Source organism: Hyla sarda, unplaced genomic scaffold (genome assembly GCF_029499605.1).
Source record: "Hyla sarda isolate aHylSar1 unplaced genomic scaffold, aHylSar1.hap1 scaffold_347, whole genome shotgun sequence".
Classification (NCBI taxonomy): domain Eukaryota; kingdom Metazoa; phylum Chordata; class Amphibia; order Anura; family Hylidae; genus Hyla; species Hyla sarda.
The window spans coordinates 293,482-317,626 of NW_026610230.1; the positions used below are offsets into that span (position 1 = coordinate 293,482).

A 24,145-nucleotide genomic window follows, 5' to 3' on the forward strand; every position below is an offset into this window, starting at 1 on the left:
AGCTGATGACCAATCCATTAGTGCAATGGATGGCTGGAAGCATTTGTCTTTGCCTTTGCAATACCACAGAAGCAATGCATGGTCAATGTACAGCAATGACACACCTGTGTGAACAGCCAGGAGACCCCCCCCCCATGTTATGTTACATAGTTACATAGTTAGTACGGTCGAAAAAAGACATATGTCCATCAAGTTCAACCAGGGAATTAAGGGGTAGGGGTGTGGCGCGATATTGGGGAAGGGATGAGATTTTATATTTCTTCATAAGCATTAATCTTATTTTGTCAATTAGGAACATTCAGCACCCACCCGCTATCAAGGCAGCTGCCTATCATGTCATGCCCTACCTGCACAGGTGTGCTGGCTACTCAAATGATCCAATTAAGGAGGCCATTTAGTCAGCAGCAGCAGAAGTCCTGTGCCTGGACGCTCCAACAGCGGCCAGACACAAGCAGAAGCAGCAGAAGCAGCAGCAGCAGCACCACCTTTTGTTTTTTGGCTGCAGCAGCAGCAAGGCCCACAGGGCTGGCTAGCTGGCTAGCCAGCAAGCAGGTAGCAATGAAAGTAGGAATCTTTCTTTTTAACCCTGTAAGGGGGTGGTGCACTGTACCCGAAGATACTGCCATATCGGGTCAATGCATAGGGCGACGGAAGCAAGCTTCGAAATCGGCCCCCGTTCTCAAAAATCCATTTAATATATGGTCCCCAGATAGGGGACGTATCAGATATTAAACTGATAAGAACAGATACTACACTTGATCTTAGCCAAAAGGCCGAGAAGCGATAACCGTGAAAGGGGCGGGCCCAACAAGGTCCCCTTCATGGGCACTATCACTGCTTGCTGTCAGGGAGGCTGCCAGACAATTTTCCATGCACACTCTGGGCTGGGGGGCAGTCAACCACCAGTACACACAGCAGAACCTAAACCCATACCATTATTGCTAAGCAGCAAGACAGGGGCCCATTGCACTCCCACGGGGCCTTTTTAAATGCAATCCATAACCCGGATTTGCCAGGAACCCTTCTTACTCCTCCTACTTGCATGTGACACTGGGCTTAGGATCTGCATAGGAAACACACACACAAGCACACACCTACCTTTGTTGCCTGCAGATGCCTCCTTGGCTGTCCCCAAACGGTATCAAACCAACACCCACGGGAAGCTGTAAGCATAGAGGACATGCCTGCACCCCATTGGACTTACCTGTGTGGGTTAAACCCGGGTTATTTGACAACCTATGGCGGTGATGGTTCTGCTCAGGCAGAGCAGTGCTGATGCTCCTCATAAAGCTGTCGCTGCTGTGAAGGTTCTAGGTGACATCACAAATCCCTATGGTTACATACACAACAAAGCTGGGTTGTTGTTGTTTACACTCTGCAAGGCCTGTGGAAGTGAGTGACATCATAGCACTGTAGTTCTGAGGGTTCTAGATGGATGCAACAATCTCCTGTTGCTTCTATGAAGGCCATAATAGACGACATCACCAAACAGCTCCATAGTCACATACACAGCAAAGGAGAGATGTTGTTTACACCTAGTGATGTCAGTGGTATTGAGTGACATCACAGCACAGTGCTAAGGCTCCTGGGCCTGGACACAGCAGCGGCTGCAATATCTCAACGGAGAATACGTTTATATATATGTGTGTGTGTGCGCGTATATATATATATATATATATATATATATATATATATATATATATATTTCTCCGCCGAAATCACTTTTAAACCCATTTCCACCTTTTTTTCCCTTCTCTTCCTCTTACTTTTTTTTCACGTTTTTTTACGTTTTTCTCCTTTTCGCCTCTTTTCTGGGCGTATTATTCTTCTTTTTCTTCTTTTTTTTCGTCTAATGCATACCCCATCAGTGCAGCAATGCTTATTCAATACCGCCAGCAGATGGAGACACTGGGGGATAATTTTCTAAGGATTTATACTGATTTTTCCTGTCTGAATTTGTCGCACAGAAAGTTGCAGGCCAAATATGTGTGACATTTCTGCGACTTTAGCTTCTAGAGCATTTTTACAACATTATACATAGGTGCTGAATACATAAAAAGCGACTGTTCAGCGACAGACAAGTCGCATCGGCTGAAAGTAGGCCAGAATGTCAGTCCATGTTGGAGCAGGTTTAGATACAGTCTAAAGTATAGATCTCAAAGTCTGTGCACAGAATTTAGCAAGGGCCTCGCACCTTCTGATGCATCAGGTAGGTGCACAATAGCATAGCCTAACCCTCTGTACTTTGGTCTATATTGATGCGGGACATAGACAGCCAGCTGATGACCAATCCATTAGTGCAATGGATGGCTGGAAGCATTTGTCTTTGCCTTTGCAATACCACAGAAGCAATGCATGGTCAATGTACAGCAATGACACACCTGTGTGAACAGCCAGGAGACCCCCCCCCCATGTTATGTTACATAGTTACATAGTTAGTACGGTCGAAAAAAGACATATGTCCATCAAGTTCAACCAGGGAATTAAGGGGTAGGGGTGTGGCGCGATATTGGGGAAGGGATGAGATTTTATATTTCTTCATAAGCATTAATCTTATTTTGTCAATTAGGAACATTCAGCACCCACCCGCTATCAAGGCAGCTGCCTATCATGTCATGCCCTACCTGCACAGGTGTGCTGGCTACTCAAATGATCCAATTAAGGAGGCCATTTAGTCAGCAGCAGCAGAAGTCCTGTGCCTGGACGCTCCAACAGCGGCCAGACACAAGCAGAAGCAGCAGAAGCAGCAGCAGCAGCACCACCTTTTGTTTTTTGGCTGCAGCAGCAGCAAGGCCCACAGGGCTGGCTAGCTGGCTAGCCAGCAAGCAGGTAGCAATGAAAGTAGGAATCTTTCTTTTTAACCCTGTAAGGGGGTGGTGCACTGTACCCGAAGATACTGCCATATCGGGTCAATGCATAGGGCGACGGAAGCAAGCTTCGAAATCGGCCCCCGTTCTCAAAAATCCATTTAATATATGGTCCCCAGATAGGGGACGTATCAGATTGTTACGCCGAGCGCTCCGGGTCCCCGTTCCTCCCCGGAGCGCTCGCCTCATCCTCGTTGCTGCAGCTCCCCGGTCAGATCCACTGACCGGGTGCGCTGCGGTCCCGCCTCCAGCCGGGATGCGATTCGCGATGCGGGTGGCGCCCGCTCGCGATGCGCACCCCGGTCCCCGTACCTGACTCGCTCTCCGTCGGTCCTGTCCCGGCGCGCGCGGCCCCGCTCCCTAGGGCGCGCGCGCGCCGGGTCTCTGCGATTTAAAGGGCCAGTGCACCTATGATGGTGCCTGGCCCAATCTTCCAATTAGCTTAATTAGTTTACACCTGTGCACTTCCCTATATCACCTCACTTCCCCTGCACTCCCTTGCCGGATCTTGTTGCACTTGTGCCTAGTGAAAGCGTTCCCTTGTTTGTTCCTAGCCCGTGTTCCTGACCTCCTGCCGTTGCCCCTGACTACGATCCTTGCCGCCTGCCCCCGACCTTCTGCTACGTCCGACCTTGCTTCTGCCTACTCCCTTGTACCTCGCCTATCTTCAGCAGTCAGAGAGGTGAGCCGTTGCTAGTGGATACGACCTGGTCACTACCGCCGCAGCAAGACCATCCCGCTTTGCGGCGGGCTCTGGTGAAAACCTGTAGTGGCTTAGAACCGGTCCACTAGCACGGTCCACGCAATCCCTCTCTGGCACAGAGGATCCACCTCCTGCCAGCCGGCATCGTGACAGTAGATCCGGCCATGGATCCCGCTGAAGTTCGTCTGCCAGTTGTCACCGACCTCCCTACACTGGTCGCCCAGCAAGCCCTAAAGATCGCCCAACGAAATCAACAGCTGGCATACTTGACCTCCGTGACACTGCATCTTCAGTCACAGATACAGCAAATTCAGTCACAGCTACAGCTGCAACAACCATCTCCTCCGCCGGCTCCTGCAACTCCTCCGCAGCAACCGGCCGCTCCTAACCCCTGCTTGTCCCTGCCGGACAAATTTGATGGGGTCTGCAATGATCCTGCCACAGCCACAGTCCAGTCCTACTTCGCTGAGGTCCGTGGTGTCTTCGAGGAGCCTGCCCGAGCCTCTTCTGCCAAGACTGCCCTGCTGAACCTGGTCCAGGGTGTTTCTTCCGTTGGCGAGTACGCCATTCAGTTCCGTGCTCTTGCTTCCGAGTTGTCCTGGAATAGTGAGATTCTCTGCGCGACCTTTAAAAAAGGCCTATCCAGCAACATTAAAGATGTTCTGGCCGCACGAGAAACTCCTGCTAACCTGCATGAACTCATTCATCTTGCCACTCGCATTGACATGCGTTCTTCCGGATGGCGTCTGGAGCTCCGCCTGGATATGGACTTTGTTCGCACGAGGCGTTTTTTCTCCCCGGCTCCTCTCTCCTCTGGTCCTCTGCAATCCGTTCCTGTGCTTCCCGCCGCGGAGGCTATGCAAGTTGACCGGTCTCGCTTGACACCTCAAGAGAGGACACGACGCCGCATGGAGAATCTTTGCCTGTACTATGCCGGTACCGAACACTTCCTGAAGGATTGTCCTATCCGTCCTCCCCACCTGGAAAGACGTACGCTGACTCCGCACAAAGGTGACACAGTTCTTGATGTCAACTCTGCTTCTCCACGCCTTACTGTGCCTGTGCGGATATCTGCCTCTACCTTCTCCTTCTCTACTATGGTCTTCTTGGATTCCGGATCTGCAGGAAAAATTTTTTTGGCCTCTCTTATCAACAGGTTCTACGTCCCTGTGACCAGTCTCGCCAGACCCCTCTACATCAATTGTATTAACAATGAAAGATTGGACTGTCTCATGCGTTTCCGCACAGAACCCCTCCTAATGTGCATCGGACCTCATCACGGAAAAATTGACTTTTTTTTCCTCAGGTTCTTTGGCCCCAAGAAGAGGGGGAGACCCAAGGGGGGGGGGTACTGTTACGCCGAGCGCTCCGGGTCCCCGTTCCTCCCCGGAGCGCTCGCCTCATCCTCGTTGCTGCAGCTCCCCGGTCAGATCCACTGACCGGGTGCGCTGCGGTCCCGCCTCCAGCCGGGATGCGATTCGCGATGCGGGTGGCGCCCGCTCGCGATGCGCACCCCGGTCCCCGTACCTGACTCGCTCTCCGTCGGTCCTGTCCCGGCGCGCGCGGCCCCGCTCCCTAGGGCGCGCGCGCGCCGGGTCTCTGCGATTTAAAGGGCCAGTGCACCTATGATGGTGCCTGGCCCAATCTTCCAATTAGCTTAATTAGTTTACACCTGTGCACTTCCCTATATCACCTCACTTCCCCTGCACTCCCTTGCCGGATCTTGTTGCACTTGTGCCTAGTGAAAGCGTTCCCTTGTTTGTTCCTAGCCCGTGTTCCTGACCTCCTGCCGTTGCCCCTGACTACGATCCTTGCCGCCTGCCCCCGACCTTCTGCTACGTCCGACCTTGCTTCTGCCTACTCCCTTGTACCTCGCCTATCTTCAGCAGTCAGAGAGGTGAGCCGTTGCTAGTGGATACGACCTGGTCACTACCGCCGCAGCAAGACCATCCCGCTTTGCGGCGGGCTCTGGTGAAAACCTGTAGTGGCTTAGAACCGGTCCACTAGCACGGTCCACGCAATCCCTCTCTGGCACAGAGGATCCACCTCCTGCCAGCCGGCATCGTGACACAGATATTAAACTGATAAGAACAGATACTACACTTGATCTTAGCCAAAAGGCCGAGAAGCGATAACCGTGAAAGGGGCGGGCCCAACAAGGTCCCCTTCATGGGCACTATCACTGCTTGCTGTCAGGGAGGCTGCCAGACAATTTTCCATGCACACTCTGGGCTGGGGGGCAGTCAACCACCAGTACACACAGCAGAACCTAAACCCATACCATTATTGCTAAGCAGCAAGACAGGGGCCCATTGCACTCCCAAGGGGCCTTTTTAAATGCAATCCATAACCCGGATTTGCCAGGAACCCTTCTTACTCCTCCTACTTGCATGTGACACTGGGCTTAGGATCTGCATAGGAAACACACACACAAGCACACACCTACCTTTGTTGCCTGCAGATGCCTCCTTGGCTGTCCCCAAACGGTATCAAACCAACACCCACGGGAAGCTGTAAGCATAGAGGACATGCCTGCACCCCATTGGACTTACCTGTGTGGGTTAAACCCGGGTTATTTGACAACCTATGGCGGTGATGGTTCTGCTCAGGCAGAGCAGTGCTGATGCTCCTCATAAAGCTGTCGCTGCTGTGAAGGTTCTAGGTGACATCACAAATCCCTATGGTTACATACACAACAAAGCTGGGTTGTTGTTGTTTACACTCTGCAAGGCCTGTGGAAGTGAGTGACATCATAGCACTGTAGTTCTGAGGGTTCTAGATGGATGCAACAATCTCCTGTTGCTTCTATGAAGGCCATAATAGACGACATCACCAAACAGCTCCATAGTCACATACACAGCAAAGGAGAGATGTTGTTTACACCTAGTGATGTCAGTGGTATTGAGTGACATCACAGCACAGTGCTAAGGCTCCTGGGCCTGGACACAGCAGCGGCTGCAATATCTCAACGGAGAATACGTTTATATATATGTGTGTGTGTGCGCGTATATATATATATATATATATATATATATATATATATATATATATTTCTCCGCCGAAATCACTTTTAAACCCATTTCCACCTTTTTTTCCCTTCTCTTCCTCTTACTTTTTTTTCACGTTTTTTTACGTTTTTCTCCTTTTCGCCTCTTTTCTGGGCGTATTATTCTTCTTTTTCTTCTTTTTTTTCGTCTAATGCATACCCCATCAGTGCAGCAATGCTTATTCAATACCGCCAGCAGATGGAGACACTGGGGGATAATTTTCTAAGGATTTATACTGATTTTTCCTGTCTGAATTTGTCGCACAGAAAGTTGCAGGCCAAATATGTGTGACATTTCTGCGACTTTAGCTTCTAGAGCATTTTTACAACATTATACATAGGTGCTGAATACATAAAAAGCGACTGTTCAGCGACAGACAAGTCGCATCGGCTGAAAGTAGGCCAGAATGTCAGTCCATGTTGGAGCAGGTTTAGATACAGTCTAAAGTATAGATCTCAAAGTCTGTGCACAGAATTTAGCAAGGGCCTCGCACCTTCTGATGCATCAGGTAGGTGCACAATAGCATAGCCTAACCCTCTGTACTTTGGTCTATATTGATGCGGGACATAGACAGCCAGCTGATGACCAATCCATTAGTGCAATGGATGGCTGGAAGCATTTGTCTTTGCCTTTGCAATACCACAGAAGCAATGCATGGTCAATGTACAGCAATGACACACCTGTGTGAACAGCCAGGAGACCCCCCCCCCATGTTATGTTACATAGTTACATAGTTAGTACGGTCGAAAAAAGACATATGTCCATCAAGTTCAACCAGGGAATTAAGGGGTAGGGGTGTGGCGCGATATTGGGGAAGGGATGAGATTTTATATTTCTTCATAAGCATTAATCTTATTTTGTCAATTAGGAACATTCAGCACCCACCCGCTATCAAGGCAGCTGCCTATCATGTCATGCCCTACCTGCACAGGTGTGCTGGCTACTCAAATGATCCAATTAAGGAGGCCATTTAGTCAGCAGCAGCAGAAGTCCTGTGCCTGGACGCTCCAACAGCGGCCAGACACAAGCAGAAGCAGCAGAAGCAGCAGCAGCAGCACCACCTTTTGTTTTTTGGCTGCAGCAGCAGCAAGGCCCACAGGGCTGGCTAGCTGGCTAGCCAGCAAGCAGGTAGCAATGAAAGTAGGAATCTTTCTTTTTAACCCTGTAAGGGGGTGGTGCACTGTACCCGAAGATACTGCCATATCGGGTCAATGCATAGGGCGACGGAAGCAAGCTTCGAAATCGGCCCCCGTTCTCAAAAATCCATTTAATATATGGTCCCCAGATAGGGGACGTATCAGATATTAAACTGATAAGAACAGATACTACACTTGATCTTAGCCAAAAGGCCGAGAAGCGATAACCGTGAAAGGGGCGGGCCCAACAAGGTCCCCTTCATGGGCACTATCACTGCTTGCTGTCAGGGAGGCTGCCAGACAATTTTCCATGCACACTCTGGGCTGGGGGGCAGTCAACCACCAGTACACACAGCAGAACCTAAACCCATACCATTATTGCTAAGCAGCAAGACAGGGGCCCATTGCACTCCCACGGGGCCTTTTTAAATGCAATCCATAACCCGGATTTGCCAGGAACCCTTCTTACTCCTCCTACTTGCATGTGACACTGGGCTTAGGATCTGCATAGGAAACACACACACAAGCACACACCTACCTTTGTTGCCTGCAGATGCCTCCTTGGCTGTCCCCAAACGGTATCAAACCAACACCCACGGGAAGCTGTAAGCATAGAGGACATGCCTGCACCCCATTGGACTTACCTGTGTGGGTTAAACCCGGGTTATTTGACAACCTATGGCGGTGATGGTTCTGCTCAGGCAGAGCAGTGCTGATGCTCCTCATAAAGCTGTCGCTGCTGTGAAGGTTCTAGGTGACATCACAAATCCCTATGGTTACATACACAACAAAGCTGGGTTGTTGTTGTTTACACTCTGCAAGGCCTGTGGAAGTGAGTGACATCATAGCACTGTAGTTCTGAGGGTTCTAGATGGATGCAACAATCTCCTGTTGCTTCTATGAAGGCCATAATAGACGACATCACCAAACAGCTCCATAGTCACATACACAGCAAAGGAGAGATGTTGTTTACACCTAGTGATGTCAGTGGTATTGAGTGACATCACAGCACAGTGCTAAGGCTCCTGGGCCTGGACACAGCAGCGGCTGCAATATCTCAACGGAGAATACGTTTATATATATGTGTGTGTGTGCGCGTATATATATATATATATATATATATATATATATATATATATATTTCTCCGCCGAAATCACTTTTAAACCCATTTCCACCTTTTTTTCCCTTCTCTTCCTCTTACTTTTTTTTCACGTTTTTTTACGTTTTTCTCCTTTTCGCCTCTTTTCTGGGCGTATTATTCTTCTTTTTCTTCTTTTTTTTCGTCTAATGCATACCCCATCAGTGCAGCAATGCTTATTCAATACCGCCAGCAGATGGAGACACTGGGGGATAATTTTCTAAGGATTTATACTGATTTTTCCTGTCTGAATTTGTCGCACAGAAAGTTGCAGGCCAAATATGTGTGACATTTCTGCGACTTTAGCTTCTAGAGCATTTTTACAACATTATACATAGGTGCTGAATACATAAAAAGCGACTGTTCAGCGACAGACAAGTCGCATCGGCTGAAAGTAGGCCAGAATGTCAGTCCATGTTGGAGCAGGTTTAGATACAGTCTAAAGTATAGATCTCAAAGTCTGTGCACAGAATTTAGCAAGGGCCTCGCACCTTCTGATGCATCAGGTAGGTGCACAATAGCATAGCCTAACCCTCTGTACTTTGGTCTATATTGATGCGGGACATAGACAGCCAGCTGATGACCAATCCATTAGTGCAATGGATGGCTGGAAGCATTTGTCTTTGCCTTTGCAATACCACAGAAGCAATGCATGGTCAATGTACAGCAATGACACACCTGTGTGAACAGCCAGGAGACCCCCCCCCCCATGTTATGTTACATAGTTACATAGTTAGTACGGTCGAAAAAAGACATATGTCCATCAAGTTCAACCAGGGAATTAAGGGGTAGGGGTGTGGCGCGATATTGGGGAAGGGATGAGATTTTATATTTCTTCATAAGCATTAATCTTATTTTGTCAATTAGGAACATTCAGCACCCACCCGCTATCAAGGCAGCTGCCTATCATGTCATGCCCTACCTGCACAGGTGTGCTGGCTACTCAAATGATCCAATTAAGGAGGCCATTTAGTCAGCAGCAGCAGAAGTCCTGTGCCTGGACGCTCCAACAGCGGCCAGACACAAGCAGAAGCAGCAGAAGCAGCAGCAGCAGCACCACCTTTTGTTTTTTGGCTGCAGCAGCAGCAAGGCCCACAGGGCTGGCTAGCTGGCTAGCCAGCAAGCAGGTAGCAATGAAAGTAGGAATCTTTCTTTTTAACCCTGTAAGGGGGTGGTGCACTGTACCCGAAGATACTGCCATATCGGGTCAATGCATAGGGCGACGGAAGCAAGCTTCGAAATCGGCCCCCGTTCTCAAAAATCCATTTAATATATGGTCCCCAGATAGGGGACGTATCAGATATTAAACTGATAAGAACAGATACTACACTTGATCTTAGCCAAAAGGCCGAGAAGCGATAACCGTGAAAGGGGCGGGCCCAACAAGGTCCCCTTCATGGGCACTATCACTGCTTGCTGTCAGGGAGGCTGCCAGACAATTTTCCATGCACACTCTGGGCTGGGGGGCAGTCAACCACCAGTACACACAGCAGAACCTAAACCCATACCATTATTGCTAAGCAGCAAGACAGGGGCCCATTGCACTCCCACGGGGCCTTTTTAAATGCAATCCATAACCCGGATTTGCCAGGAACCCTTCTTACTCCTCCTACTTGCATGTGACACTGGGCTTAGGATCTGCATAGGAAACACACACACAAGCACACACCTACCTTTGTTGCCTGCAGATGCCTCCTTGGCTGTCCCCAAACGGTATCAAACCAACACCCACGGGAAGCTGTAAGCATAGAGGACATGCCTGCACCCCATTGGACTTACCTGTGTGGGTTAAACCCGGGTTATTTGACAACCTATGGCGGTGATGGTTCTGCTCAGGCAGAGCAGTGCTGATGCTCCTCATAAAGCTGTCGCTGCTGTGAAGGTTCTAGGTGACATCACAAATCCCTATGGTTACATACACAACAAAGCTGGGTTGTTGTTGTTTACACTCTGCAAGGCCTGTGGAAGTGAGTGACATCATAGCACTGTAGTTCTGAGGGTTCTAGATGGATGCAACAATCTCCTGTTGCTTCTATGAAGGCCATAATAGACGACATCACCAAACAGCTCCATAGTCACATACACAGCAAAGGAGAGATGTTGTTTACACCTAGTGATGTCAGTGGTATTGAGTGACATCACAGCACAGTGCTAAGGCTCCTGGGCCTGGACACAGCAGCGGCTGCAATATCTCAACGGAGAATACGTTTATATATATGTGTGTGTGTGCGCGTATATATATATATATATATATATATATATATATATATATATATTCTCCGCCGAAATCACTTTTAAACCCATTTCCACCTTTTTTTCCCTTCTCTTCCTCTTACTTTTTTTTCACGTTTTTTTACGTTTTTCTCCTTTTCGCCTCTTTTCTGGGCGTATTATTCTTCTTTTTCTTCTTTTTTTTCGTCTAATGCATACCCCATCAGTGCAGCAATGCTTATTCAATACCGCCAGCAGATGGAGACACTGGGGGATAATTTTCTAAGGATTTATACAGATTTTTCCTGTCTGAATTTGTCGCACAGAAAGTTGCAGGCCAAATATGTGTGACATTTCTGCGACTTTAGCTTCTAGAGCATTTTTACAACATTATACATAGGTGCTGAATACATAAAAAGCGACTGTTCAGCGACAGACAAGTCGCATCGGCTGAAAGTAGGCCAGAATGTCAGTCCATGTTGGAGCAGGTTTAGATACAGTCTAAAGTATAGATCTCAAAGTCTGTGCACAGAATTTAGCAAGGGCCTCGCACCTTCTGATGCATCAGGTAGGTGCACAATAGCATAGCCTAACCCTCTGTACTTTGGTCTATATTGATGCGGGACATAGACAGCCAGCTGATGACCAATCCATTAGTGCAATGGATGGCTGGAAGCATTTGTCTTTGCCTTTGCAATACCACAGAAGCAATGCATGGTCAATGTACAGCAATGACACACCTGTGTGAACAGCCAGGAGACCCCCCCCCCATGTTATGTTACATAGTTACATAGTTAGTACGGTCGAAAAAAGACATATGTCCATCAAGTTCAACCAGGGAATTAAGGGGTAGGGGTGTGGCGCGATATTGGGGAAGGGATGAGATTTTATATTTCTTCATAAGCATTAATCTTATTTTGTCAATTAGGAACATTCAGCACCCACCCGCTATCAAGGCAGCTGCCTATCATGTCATGCCCTACCTGCACAGGTGTGCTGGCTACTCAAATGATCCAATTAAGGAGGCCATTTAGTCAGCAGCAGCAGAAGTCCTGTGCCTGGACGCTCCAACAGCGGCCAGACACAAGCAGAAGCAGCAGAAGCAGCAGAAGCAGCAGCAGCAGCACCACCTTTTGTTTTTTGGCTGCAGCAGCAGCAAGGCCCACAGGGCTGGCTAGCTGGCTAGCCAGCAAGCAGGTAGCAATGAAAGTAGGAATCTTTCTTTTTAACCCTGTAAGGGGGTGGTGCACTGTACCCGAAGATACTGCCATATCGGGTCAATGCATAGGGCGACGGAAGCAAGCTTCGAAATCGGCCCCCGTTCTCAAAAATCCATTTAATATATGGTCCCCAGATAGGGGACGTATCAGATATTAAACTGATAAGAACAGATACTACACTTGATCTTAGCCAAAAGGCCGAGAAGCGATAACCGTGAAAGGGGCGGGCCCAACAAGGTCCCCTTCATGGGCACTATCACTGCTTGCTGTCAGGGAGGCTGCCAGACAATTTTCCATGCACACTCTGGGCTGGGGGGCAGTCAACCACCAGTACACACAGCAGAACCTAAACCCATACCATTATTGCTAAGCAGCAAGACAGGGGCCCATTGCACTCCCACGGGGCCTTTTTAAATGCAATCCATAACCCGGATTTGCCAGGAACCCTTCTTACTCCTCCTACTTGCATGTGACACTGGGCTTAGGATCTGCATAGGAAACACACACACAAGCACACACCTACCTTTGTTGCCTGCAGATGCCTCCTTGGCTGTCCCCAAACGGTATCAAACCAACACCCACGGGAAGCTGTAAGCATAGAGGACATGCCTGCACCCCATTGGACTTACCTGTGTGGGTTAAACCCGGGTTATTTGACAACCTATGGCGGTGATGGTTCTGCTCAGGCAGAGCAGTGCTGATGCTCCTCATAAAGCTGTCGCTGCTGTGAAGGTTCTAGGTGACATCACAAATCCCTATGGTTACATACACAACAAAGCTGGGTTGTTGTTGTTTACACTCTGCAAGGCCTGTGGAAGTGAGTGACATCATAGCACTGTAGTTCTGAGGGTTCTAGATGGATGCAACAATCTCCTGTTGCTTCTATGAAGGCCATAATAGACGACATCACCAAACAGCTCCATAGTCACATACACAGCAAAGGAGAGATGTTGTTTACACCTAGTGATGTCAGTGGTATTGAGTGACATCACAGCACAGTGCTAAGGCTCCTGGGCCTGGACACAGCAGCGGCTGCAATATCTCAACGGAGAATACGTTTATATATATGTGTGTGTGTGCGCGTATATATATATATATATATATATATATATATATATATATATTCTCCGCCGAAATCACTTTTAAACCCATTTCCACCTTTTTTTCCCTTCTCTTCCTCTTACTTTTTTTTCACGTTTTTTTACGTTTTTCTCCTTTTCGCCTCTTTTCTGGGCGTATTATTCTTCTTTTTCTTCTTTTTTTTCGTCTAATGCATACCCCATCAGTGCAGCAATGCTTATTCAATACCGCCAGCAGATGGAGACACTGGGGGATAATTTTCTAAGGATTTATACAGATTTTTCCTGTCTGAATTTGTCGCACAGAAAGTTGCAGGCCAAATATGTGTGACATTTCTGCGACTTTAGCTTCTAGAGCATTTTTACAACATTATACATAGGTGCTGAATACATAAAAAGCGACTGTTCAGCGACAGACAAGTCGCATCGGCTGAAAGTAGGCCAGAATGTCAGTCCATGTTGGAGCAGGTTTAGATACAGTCTAAAGTATAGATCTCAAAGTCTGTGCACAGAATTTAGCAAGGGCCTCGCACCTTCTGATGCATCAGGTAGGTGCACAATAGCATAGCCTAACCCTCTGTACTTTGGTCTATATTGATGCGGGACATAGACAGCCAGCTGATGACCAATCCATTAGTGCAATGGATGGCTGGAAGCATTTGTCTTTGCCTTTGCAATACCACAGAAGCAATGCATGGTCAATGTACAGCAATGACACACCTGTGTGAACAGCCAGGAGACCCCCCCCCCATGTTATGTTACATAGTTACATAGTTAGTACGGTCGAAAAAAGACATATGTCCATCAAGTTCAACCAGGGAATTAAGGGGTAGGGGTGTGGCGCGATATTGGGGAAGGGATGAGATTTTATATTTCTTCATAAGCATTAATCTTATTTTGTCAATTAGGAACATTCAGCACCCACCCGCTATGCTGCCTATCATGTCATGCCCTACCTGCACAGGTGTGCTGGCTACTCAAATGATCCAATTAAGGAGGCCATTTAGTCAGCAGCAGCAGAAGTCCTGTGCCTGGACGCTCCAACAGCGGCCAGACACAAGCAGAAGCAGCAGAAGCAGCAGAAGCAGCAGCAGCAGCACCACCTTTTGTTTTTTGGCTGCAGCAGCAGCAAGGCCCACAGGGCTGGCTAGCTGGCTAGCCAGCAAGCAGGTAGCAATGAAAGTAGGAATCTTTCTTTTTAACCCTGTAAGGGGGTGGTGCACTGTACCCGAAGATACTGCCATATCGGGTCAATGCATAGGGCGACGGAAGCAAGCTTCGAAATCGGCCCCCGTTCTCAAAAATCCATTTAATATATGGTCCCCAGATAGGGGACGTATCAGATATTAAACTGATAAGAACAGATACTACACTTGATCTTAGCCAAAAGGCCGAGAAGCGATAACCGTGAAAGGGGCGGGCCCAACAAGGTCCCCTTCATGGGCACTATCACTGCTTGCTGTCAGGGAGGCTGCCAGACAATTTTCCATGCACACTCTGGGCTGGGGGGCAGTCAACCACCAGTACACACAGCAGAACCTAAACCCATACCATTATTGCTAAGCAGCAAGACAGGGGCCCATTGCACTCCCACGGGGCCTTTTTAAATGCAATCCATAACCCGGATTTGCCAGGAACCCTTCTTACTCCTCCTACTTGCATGTGACACTGGGCTTAGGATCTGCATAGGAAACACACACACAAGCACACACCTACCTTTGTTGCCTGCAGATGCCTCCTTGGCTGTCCCCAAACGGTATCAAACCAACACCCACGGGAAGCTGTAAGCATAGAGGACATGCCTGCACCCCATTGGACTTACCTGTGTGGGTTAAACCCGGGTTATTTGACAACCTATGGCGGTGATGGTTCTGCTCAGGCAGAGCAGTGCTGATGCTCCTCATAAAGCTGTCGCTGCTGTGAAGGTTCTAGGTGACATCACAAATCCCTATGGTTACATACACAACAAAGCTGGGTTGTTGTTGTTTACACTCTGCAAGGCCTGTGGAAGTGAGTGACATCATAGCACTGTAGTTCTGAGGGTTCTAGATGGATGCAACAATCTCCTGTTGCTTCTATGAAGGCCATAATAGACGACATCACCAAACAGCTCCATAGTCACATACACAGCAAAGGAGAGATGTTGTTTACACCTAGTGATGTCAGTGGTATTGAGTGACATCACAGCACAGTGCTAAGGCTCCTGGGCCTGGACACAGCAGCGGCTGCAATATCTCAACGGAGAATACGTTTATATATATGTGTGTGTGTGCGCGTATATATATATATATATATATATATATATATATATATATATATATTTCTCCGCCGAAATCACTTTTAAACCCATTTCCACCTTTTTTTCCCTTCTCTTCCTCTTACTTTTTTTTCACGTTTTTTTACGTTTTTCTCCTTTTCGCCTCTTTTCTGGGCGTATTATTCTTCTTTTTCTTCTTTTTTTTCGTCTAATGCATACCCCATCAGTGCAGCAATGCTTATTCAATACCGCCAGCAGATGGAGACACTGGGGGATAATTTTCTAAGGATTTATACTGATTTTTCCTGTCTGAATTTGTCGCACAGAAAGTTGCAGGCCAAATATGTGTGACATTTCTGCGACTTTAGCTTCTAGAGCATTTTTACAACATTATACATAGGTGCTGAATACATAAAAAGCGACTGTTCAGCGACAGACAAGTCGCATCGGCTGAAAGTAGGCCAGAATGTCAGTCCATGTTGGAGCAGGTTTAGATACAGTCTAAAGTATAGATCTCAAAGTCTGTGCACAGAATTTAGCAAGGGCCTCGCACCTTCTGATGCATCAGGTAGGTGCACAATAGCATAGCCTAACCCTCTGTACTTTGGTCTATATTGATGCGGGACATAGACAGCCAGCTGATGACCAATCCATTAGTGCAATGGATGGCTGGAAGCATTTGTCTTTGCCTTTGCAATACCACAGAAGCAATGCATGGTCAATGTACAGCAATGACACACCTGTGTGAACAGCCAGGAGACCCCCCCCCCCCCCCATGTTATGTTACATAGTTACATAGTTAGTACGGTCGAAAAAAGACATATGTCCATCAAGTTCAACCAGGGAATTAAGGGGTAGGGGTGTGGCGCGATATTGGGGAAGGGATGAGATTTTATATTTCTTCATAAGCATTAATCTTATTTTGTCAATTAGTAACATTCAGCACCCACCCGCTATCAAGGCAGCTGCCTATCATGTCATGCCCTACCTGCACAGGTGTGCTGGCTACTCAAATGATCCAATTAAGGAGGCCATTTAGTCAGCAGCAGCAGAAGTCCTGTGCCTGGACGCTCCAACAGCGGCCAGACACAAGCAGAAGCAGCAGAAGCAGCAGCAGCAGCACCACCTTTTGTTTTTTGGCTGCAGCAGCAGCAAGGCCCACAGGGCTGGCTAGCTGGCTAGCCAGCAAGCAGGTAGCAATGAAAGTAGGAATCTTTCTTTTTAACCCTGTAAGGGGGTGGTGCACTGTACCCGAAGATACTGCCATATCGGGTCAATGCATAGGGCGACGGAAGCAAGCTTCGAAATCGGCCCCCCGTTCTCAAAAATCCATTTAATATATGGTCCCCAGATAGGGGACGTATCAGATATTAAACTGATAAGAACAGATACTACACTTGATCTTAGCCAAAAGGCCGAGAAGCGATAACCGTGAAAGGGGCGGGCCCAACAAGGTCCCCTTCATGGGCACTATCACTGCTTGCTGTCAGGGAGGCTGCCAGACAATTTTCCATGCACACTCTGGGCTGGGGGGCAGTCAACCACCAGTACACACAGCAGAACCTAAACCCATACCATTATTGCTAAGCAGCAAGACAGGGGCCCATTGCACTCCCACGGGGCCTTTTTAAATGCAATCCATAACCCGGATTTGCCAGGAACCCTTCTTACTCCTCCTACTTGCATGTGACACTGGGCTTAGGATCTGCATAGGAAACACACACACAAGCACACACCTACCTTTGTTGCCTGCAGATGCCTCCTTGGCTGTCCCCAAACGGTATCAAACCAACACCCACGGGAAGCTGTAAGCATAGAGGACATGCCTGCACCCCATTGGACTTACCTGTGTGGGTTAAACCCGGGTTATTTGACAACCTATGGCGGTGATGGTTCTGCTCAGGCAGAGCAGTGCTGATGCTCCTCATAAAGCTGTCGCTGCTGTGAAGGTTCTAGGTGACATCACAAATCCCTATGGTTACATACACAACAAAGCTGGGTTGTTGTTGTTTACACTCTGCAAGGCCTGTGGAAGTGAGTGACATCATAGCACTGTAGTTCTGAGGGTTCTAGATGGATGCAACAATCTCCTGTTGCTTCTATGAAGGCCATAATAGACGACATCACCAAACAGCTCCATAGTCACATACACAGCAAAGGAGAGATGTTGTTTACACCTAGTGATGTCAGTGGTATTGAGTGACATCACAGCACAGTGCTAAGGCTCCTGGGCCTGGACACAGCAGCGGCTGCAATATCTCAACGGAGAATACGTTTATATATATGTGTGTGTGTGCGCGTATATATATATATATATATATATATATATATATATATATATATATATATTTCTCCGCCGAAATCACTTTTAAACCCATTTCCACCTTTTTTTCCCTTCTCTTCCTCTTACTTTTTTTTCACGTTTTTTTACGTTTTTCTCCTTTTCGCCTCTTTTCTGGGCGTATTATTCTTCTTTTTCTTCTTTTTTTTCGTCTAATGCATACCCCATCAGTGCAGCAATGCTTATTCAATACCGCCAGCAGATGGAGACACTGGGGGATAATTTTCTAAGGATTTATACAGATTTTTCCTGTCTGAATTTGTCGCACAGAAAGTTGCAGGCCAAATATGTGTGACATTTCTGCGACTTTAGCTTCTAGAGCATTTTTACAACATTATACATAGGTGCTGAATACATAAAAAGCGACTGTTCAGCGACAGACAAGTCGCATCGGCTGAAAGTAGGCCAGAATGTCAGTCCATGTTGGAGCAGGTTTAGATACAGTCTAAAGTATAGATCTCAAAGTCTGTGCACAGAATTTAGCAAGGGCCTCGCACCTTCTGATGCATCAGGTAGGTGCACAATAGCATAGCCTAACCCTCTGTACTTTGGTCTATATTGATGCGGGACATAGACAGCCAGCTGATGACCAATCCATTAGTGCAATGGATGGCTGGAAGCATTTGTCTTTGCCTTTGCAATACCACAGAAGCAATGCATGGTCAATGTACAGCAATGACACACTGTGAACAGCCAGGAGACCCCCCCCCCATGTTATGTTACATAGTTACATAGTTAGTACGGTCGAAAAAAGACATATGTCCATCAAGTTCAACCAGGGAATTAAGGGGTAGGGGTGTGGCGCGATATTGGGGAAGGGATGAGATTTTATATTTCTTCATAAGCATTAATCTTATTTTGTCAATTAGGAACATTCAGCACCCACCCGCTATCAAGGCAGCTGCCTATCATGTCATGCCCTACCTGCACAGGTGTGCTGGCTACTCAAATGATCCAATTAAGGAGGCCATTTAGTCAGCAGCAGCAGAAGTCCTGTGCCTGGACGCTCCAACAGCGGCCAGACACAAGCAGAAGCAGCAGAAGCAGCAGCAGCAGCAGCACCACCTTTTGTTTTTTGGCTGCAGCAGCAGCAGCAAGGCCCACAGGGCTGGCTAGCTGGCTAGCCAGCAAGCAGGTAGCAATGAAAGTAGGAATCTTTCTTTTTAACCCTGTAAGGGGGTGGTGCACTGTACCCGAAGATACTGCCATATCGGGTCAATGCATAGGGCGACGGAAGCAAGCTTCGAAATCGGCCCCCGTTCTCAAAAATCCATTTAATATATGGTCCCCAGATAGGGGACGTATCAGATATTAAACTGATAAGAACAGATACTACACTTGATCTTAGCCAAAAGGCCGAGAAGCGATAACCGTGAAAGGGGCGGGCCCAACAAGGTCCCCTTCATGGGCACTATCACTGCTTGCTGTCAGGGAGGCTGCCAGACAATTTTCCATGCACACTCTGGGCTGGGGGGCAGTCAACCACCAGTACACACAGCAGAACCTAAACCCATACCATTATTGCTAAGCAGCAAGACAGGGGCCCATTGCACTCCCACGGGGCCTTTTTAAATGCAATCCATAACCCGGATTTGCCAGGAACCCTTCTTACTCCTCCTACTTGCATGTGACACTGGGCTTAGGATCTGCATAGGAAACACACACACAAGCACACACCTACCTTTGTTGCCTGCAGATGCCTCCTTGGCTGTCCCCAAACGGTATCAAACCAACACCCACGGGAAGCTGTAAGCATAGAGGACATGCCTGCACCCCATTGGACTTACCTGTGTGGGTTAAACCCGGGTTATTTGACAACCTATGGTGGTGATGGTTCTGCTCAGGCAGAGCAGTGCTGATGCTCCTCATAAAGCTGTCGCTGCTGTGAAGGTTCTAGGTGACATCACAAATCCCTATGGTTACATACACAACAAAGCTGGGTTGTTGTTGTTTACACTCTGCAAGGCCTGTGGAAGTGAGTGACATCATAGCACTGTAGTTCTGAGGGTTCTAGATGGATGCAACAATCTCCTGTTGCTTCTATGAAGGCCATAATAGACGACATCACCAAACAGCTCCATAGTCACATACACAGCAAAGGAGAGATGTTGTTTACACCTAGTGATGTCAGTGGTATTGAGTGACATCACAGCACAGTGCTAAGGCTCCTGGGCCTGGACACAGCAGCGGCTGCAATATCTCAACGGAGAATACGTTTATATATATGTGTGTGTGTGCGCGTATATATATATATATATATATATATATATATATATATATATATATATTTCTCCGCCGAAATCACTTTTAAACCCATTTCCACCTTTTTTTCCCTTCTCTTCCTCTTACTTTTTTTTCACGTTTTTTTACGTTTTTCTCCTTTTCGCCTCTTTTCTGGGCGTATTATTCTTCTTTTTCTTCTTTTTTTTCGTCTAATGCATACCCCATCAGTGCAGCAATGCTTATTCAATACCGCCAGCAGATGGAGACACTGGGGGATAATTTTCTAAGGATTTATACTGATTTTTCCTGTCTGAATTTGTCGCACAGAAAGTTGCAGGCCAAATATGTGTGACATTTCTGCGACTTTAGCTTCTAGAGCATTTTTACAACATTATACATAGGTGCTGAATACATAAAAAGCGACTGTTCAGCGACAGACAAGTCGCATCGGCTGAAAGTAGGCCAGAATGTCAGTCCATGTTGGAGCAGGTTTAGATACAGTCTAAAGTATAGATCTCAAAGTCTGTGCACAGAATTTAGCAAGGGCCTCGCACCTTCTGATGCATCAGGTAGGTGCACAATAGCATAGCCTAACCCTCTGTACTTTGGTCTATATTGATGCGGGACATAGACAGCCAGCTGATGACCAATCCATTAGTGCAATGGATGGCTGGAAGCATTTGTCTTTGCCTTTGCAATACCACAGAAGCAATGCATGGTCAATGTACAGCAATGACACACCTGTGTGAACAGCCAGGAGACCCCCCCCCCATGTTATGTTACATAGTTACATAGTTAGTACGGTCGAAAAAAGACATATGTCCATCAAGTTCAACCAGGGAATTAAGGGGTAGGGGTGTGGCGCGATATTGGGGAAGGGATGAGATTTTATATTTCTTCATAAGCATTAATCTTATTTTGTCAATTAGGAACATTCAGCACCCACCCGCTATCAAGGCAGCTGCCTATCATGTCATGCCCTACCTGCACAGGTGTGCTGGCTACTCAAATGATCCAATTAAGGAGGCCATTTAGTCAGCAGCAGCAGAAGTCCTGTGCCTGGACGCTCCAACAGCGGCCAGACACAAGCAGAAGCAGCAGAAGCAGCAGCAGCAGCACCACCTTTTGTTTTTTGGCTGCAGCAGCAGCAAGGCCCACAGGGCTGGCTAGCTGGCTAGCCAGCAAGCAGGTAGCAATGAAAGTAGGAATCTTTCTTTTTAACCCTGTAAGGGGGTGGTGCACTGTACCCGAAGATACTGCCATATCGGGTCAATGCATAGGGCGACGGAAGCAAGCTTCGAAATCGGCCCCCGTTCTCAAAAATCCATTTAATATATGGTCCCCAGATAGGGGACGTATCAGATATTAAACTGATAAGAACAGATACTACACTTGATCTTAGCCAAAAGGCCGAGAAGCGATAACCGTGAAAGGGGCGGGCCCAACAAGGTCCCCTTCATGGGCACTATCACTGCTTGCTGTCAGGGAGGCTGCCAGACAATTTTCCATGCACACTCTGGGCTGGGGGGCAGTCAACCACCAGTACACACAGCAGAACCTAAACCCATACCATTATTGCTAAGCAGCAAGACAGGGGCCCATTGCACTCCCACGGGGCCTTTTTAAATGCAATCCATAACCCGGATTTGCCAGGAACCCTTCTTACTCCTCCTACTTGCATGTGACACTGGGCTTAGGATCTGCATAGGAAACACACACACAAGCACACACCTACCTTTGTTGCCTGCAGATGCCTCCTTGGCTGTCCCCAAACGGTATCAAACCAACACCCACGGGAAGCTGTAAGCATAGAGGACATGCCTGCACCCCATTGGACTTACCTGTGTGGGTTAAACCCGGGTTATTTGACAACCTATGGCGGTGATGGTTCTGCTCAGGCAGAGCAGTGCTGATGCTCCTCATAAAGCTGTCGCTGCTGTGAAGGTTCTAGGTGACATCACAAATCCCTATGGTTACATACACAACAAAGCTGGGTTGTTGTTGTTTACACTCTGCAAGGCCTGTGGAAGTGAGTGACATCATAGCACTGTAGTTCTGAGGGTTCTAGATGGATGCAACAATCTCCTGTTGCTTCTATGAAGGCCATAATAGACGACATCACCAAACAGCTCCATAGTCACATACACAGCAAAGGAGAGATGTTGTTTACACCTAGTGATGTCAGTGGTATTGAGTGACATCACAGCACAGTGCTAAGGCTCCTGGGCCTGGACACAGCAGCGGCTGCAATATCTCAACGGAGAATACGTTTATATATATGTGTGTGTGTGCGCGTATATATATATATATATATATATATATATATATATATATATTTCTCCGCCGAAATCACTTTTAAACCCATTTCCACCTTTTTTTCCCTTCTCTTCCTCTTACTTTTTTTTCACGTTTTTTTACGTTTTTCTCCTTTTCGCCTCTTTTCTGGGCGTATTATTCTTCTTTTTCTTCTTTTTTTTCGTCTAATGCATACCCCATCAGTGCAGCAATGCTTATTCAATACCGCCAGCAGATGGAGACACTGGGGGATAATTTTCTAAGGATTTATACTGATTTTTCCTGTCTGAATTTGTCGCACAGAAAGTTGCAGGCCAAATATGTGTGACATTTCTGCGACTTTAGCTTCTAGAGCATTTTTACAACATTATACATAGGTGCTGAATACATAAAAAGCGACTGTTCAGCGACAGACAAGTCGCATCGGCTGAAAGTAGGCCAGAATGTCAGTCCATGTTGGAGCAGGTTTAGATACAGTCTAAAGTATAGATCTCAAAGTCTGTGCACAGAATTTAGCAAGGGCCTCGCACCTTCTGATGCATCAGGTAGGTGCACAATAGCATAGCCTAACCCTCTGTACTTTGGTCTATATTGATGCGGGACATAGACAGCCAGCTGATGACCAATCCATTAGTGCAATGGATGGCTGGAAGCATTTGTCTTTGCCTTTGCAATACCACAGAAGCAATGCATGGTCAATGTACAGCAATGACACACCTGTGTGAACAGCCAGGAGACCCCCCCCCCATGTTATGTTACATAGTTACATAGTTAGTACGGTCGAAAAAAGACATATGTCCATCAAGTTCAACCAGGGAATTAAGGGGTAGGGGTGTGGCGCGATATTGGGGAAGGGATGAGATTTTATATTTCTTCATAAGCATTAATCTTATTTTGTCAATTAGGAACATTCAGCACCCACCCGCTATCAAGGCAGCTGCCTATCATGTCATGCCCTACCTGCACAGGTGTGCTGGCTACTCAAATGATCCAATTAAGGAGGCCATTTAGTCAGCAGCAGCAGAAGTCCTGTGCCTGGACGCTCCAACAGCGGCCAGACACAAGCAGAAGCAGCAGAAGCAGCAGCAGCAGCACCACCTTTTGTTTTTTGGCTGCAGCAGCAGCAAGGCCCACAGGGCTGGCTAGCTGGCTAGCCAGCAAGCAGGTAGCAATGAAAGTAGGAATCTTTCTTTTTAACCCTGTAAGGGGGTGGTGCACTGTACCCGAAGATACTGCCATATCGGGTCAATGCATAGGGCGACGGAAGCAAGCTTCGAAATCGGCCCCCGTTCTCAAAAATCCATTTAATATATGGTCCCCAGATAGGGGACGTATCAGATATTAAACTGATAAGAACAGATACTACACTTGATCTTAGCCAAAAGGCCGAGAAGCGATAACCGTGAAAGGGGCGGGCCCAACAAGGTCCCCTTCATGGGCACTATCACTGCTTGCTGTCAGGGAGGCTGCCAGACAATTTTCCATGCACACTCTGGGCTGGGGGGCAGTCAACCACCAGTACACACAGCAGAACCTAAACCCATACCATTATTGCTAAGCAGCAAGACAGGGGCCCATTGCACTCCCACGGGGCCTTTTTAAATGCAATCCATAACCCGGATTTGCC

General features: G+C 47.5%; 9 non-coding genes and 2 pseudogenes across 9 annotated transcripts; all 11 read right to left on the bottom strand.

The window, feature by feature from the left end:
* Positions 1–594: 594 nt before the first annotated feature.
* Positions 595–785, bottom strand: LOC130331270 (U2 spliceosomal RNA). The gene has a single exon (XR_008874207.1). It is a non-coding gene; the product is annotated as a U2 spliceosomal RNA (small nuclear RNA).
* Positions 786–2,878: 2,093 nt separating this feature from the next.
* Positions 2,879–2,976, bottom strand: LOC130331310 (U2 spliceosomal RNA; annotated as a pseudogene).
* A 2,629-nt stretch (positions 2,977–5,605) lies between these two features.
* Positions 5,606–5,703, bottom strand: LOC130331304 (U2 spliceosomal RNA; annotated as a pseudogene).
* A 2,084-nt stretch (positions 5,704–7,787) lies between these two features.
* Positions 7,788–7,978, bottom strand: LOC130331271 (U2 spliceosomal RNA). Its single transcript, XR_008874208.1, has one exon. It is a non-coding gene; the product is annotated as a U2 spliceosomal RNA (small nuclear RNA).
* Positions 7,979–10,061: 2,083 nt separating this feature from the next.
* LOC130331272 (U2 spliceosomal RNA) lies at positions 10,062–10,252 on the bottom strand. The gene has a single exon (XR_008874209.1). It is a non-coding gene; the product is annotated as a U2 spliceosomal RNA (small nuclear RNA).
* A 2,090-nt stretch (positions 10,253–12,342) lies between these two features.
* On the bottom strand, positions 12,343–12,533 carry LOC130331273 (U2 spliceosomal RNA). The gene has a single exon (XR_008874210.1). It is a non-coding gene; the product is annotated as a U2 spliceosomal RNA (small nuclear RNA).
* A 2,081-nt stretch (positions 12,534–14,614) lies between these two features.
* Positions 14,615–14,805, bottom strand: LOC130331274 (U2 spliceosomal RNA). Its single transcript, XR_008874211.1, has one exon. It is a non-coding gene; the product is annotated as a U2 spliceosomal RNA (small nuclear RNA).
* Positions 14,806–16,894: 2,089 nt separating this feature from the next.
* LOC130331285 (U2 spliceosomal RNA) lies at positions 16,895–17,086 on the bottom strand. The gene has a single exon (XR_008874221.1). It is a non-coding gene; the product is annotated as a U2 spliceosomal RNA (small nuclear RNA).
* Positions 17,087–19,177: 2,091 nt separating this feature from the next.
* Positions 19,178–19,368, bottom strand: LOC130331275 (U2 spliceosomal RNA). Its single transcript, XR_008874212.1, has one exon. It is a non-coding gene; the product is annotated as a U2 spliceosomal RNA (small nuclear RNA).
* A 2,086-nt stretch (positions 19,369–21,454) lies between these two features.
* LOC130331276 (U2 spliceosomal RNA) lies at positions 21,455–21,645 on the bottom strand. The gene has a single exon (XR_008874213.1). It is a non-coding gene; the product is annotated as a U2 spliceosomal RNA (small nuclear RNA).
* A 2,080-nt stretch (positions 21,646–23,725) lies between these two features.
* LOC130331277 (U2 spliceosomal RNA) lies at positions 23,726–23,916 on the bottom strand. The gene has a single exon (XR_008874214.1). It is a non-coding gene; the product is annotated as a U2 spliceosomal RNA (small nuclear RNA).
* Positions 23,917–24,145: the final 229 nt, after the last annotated feature.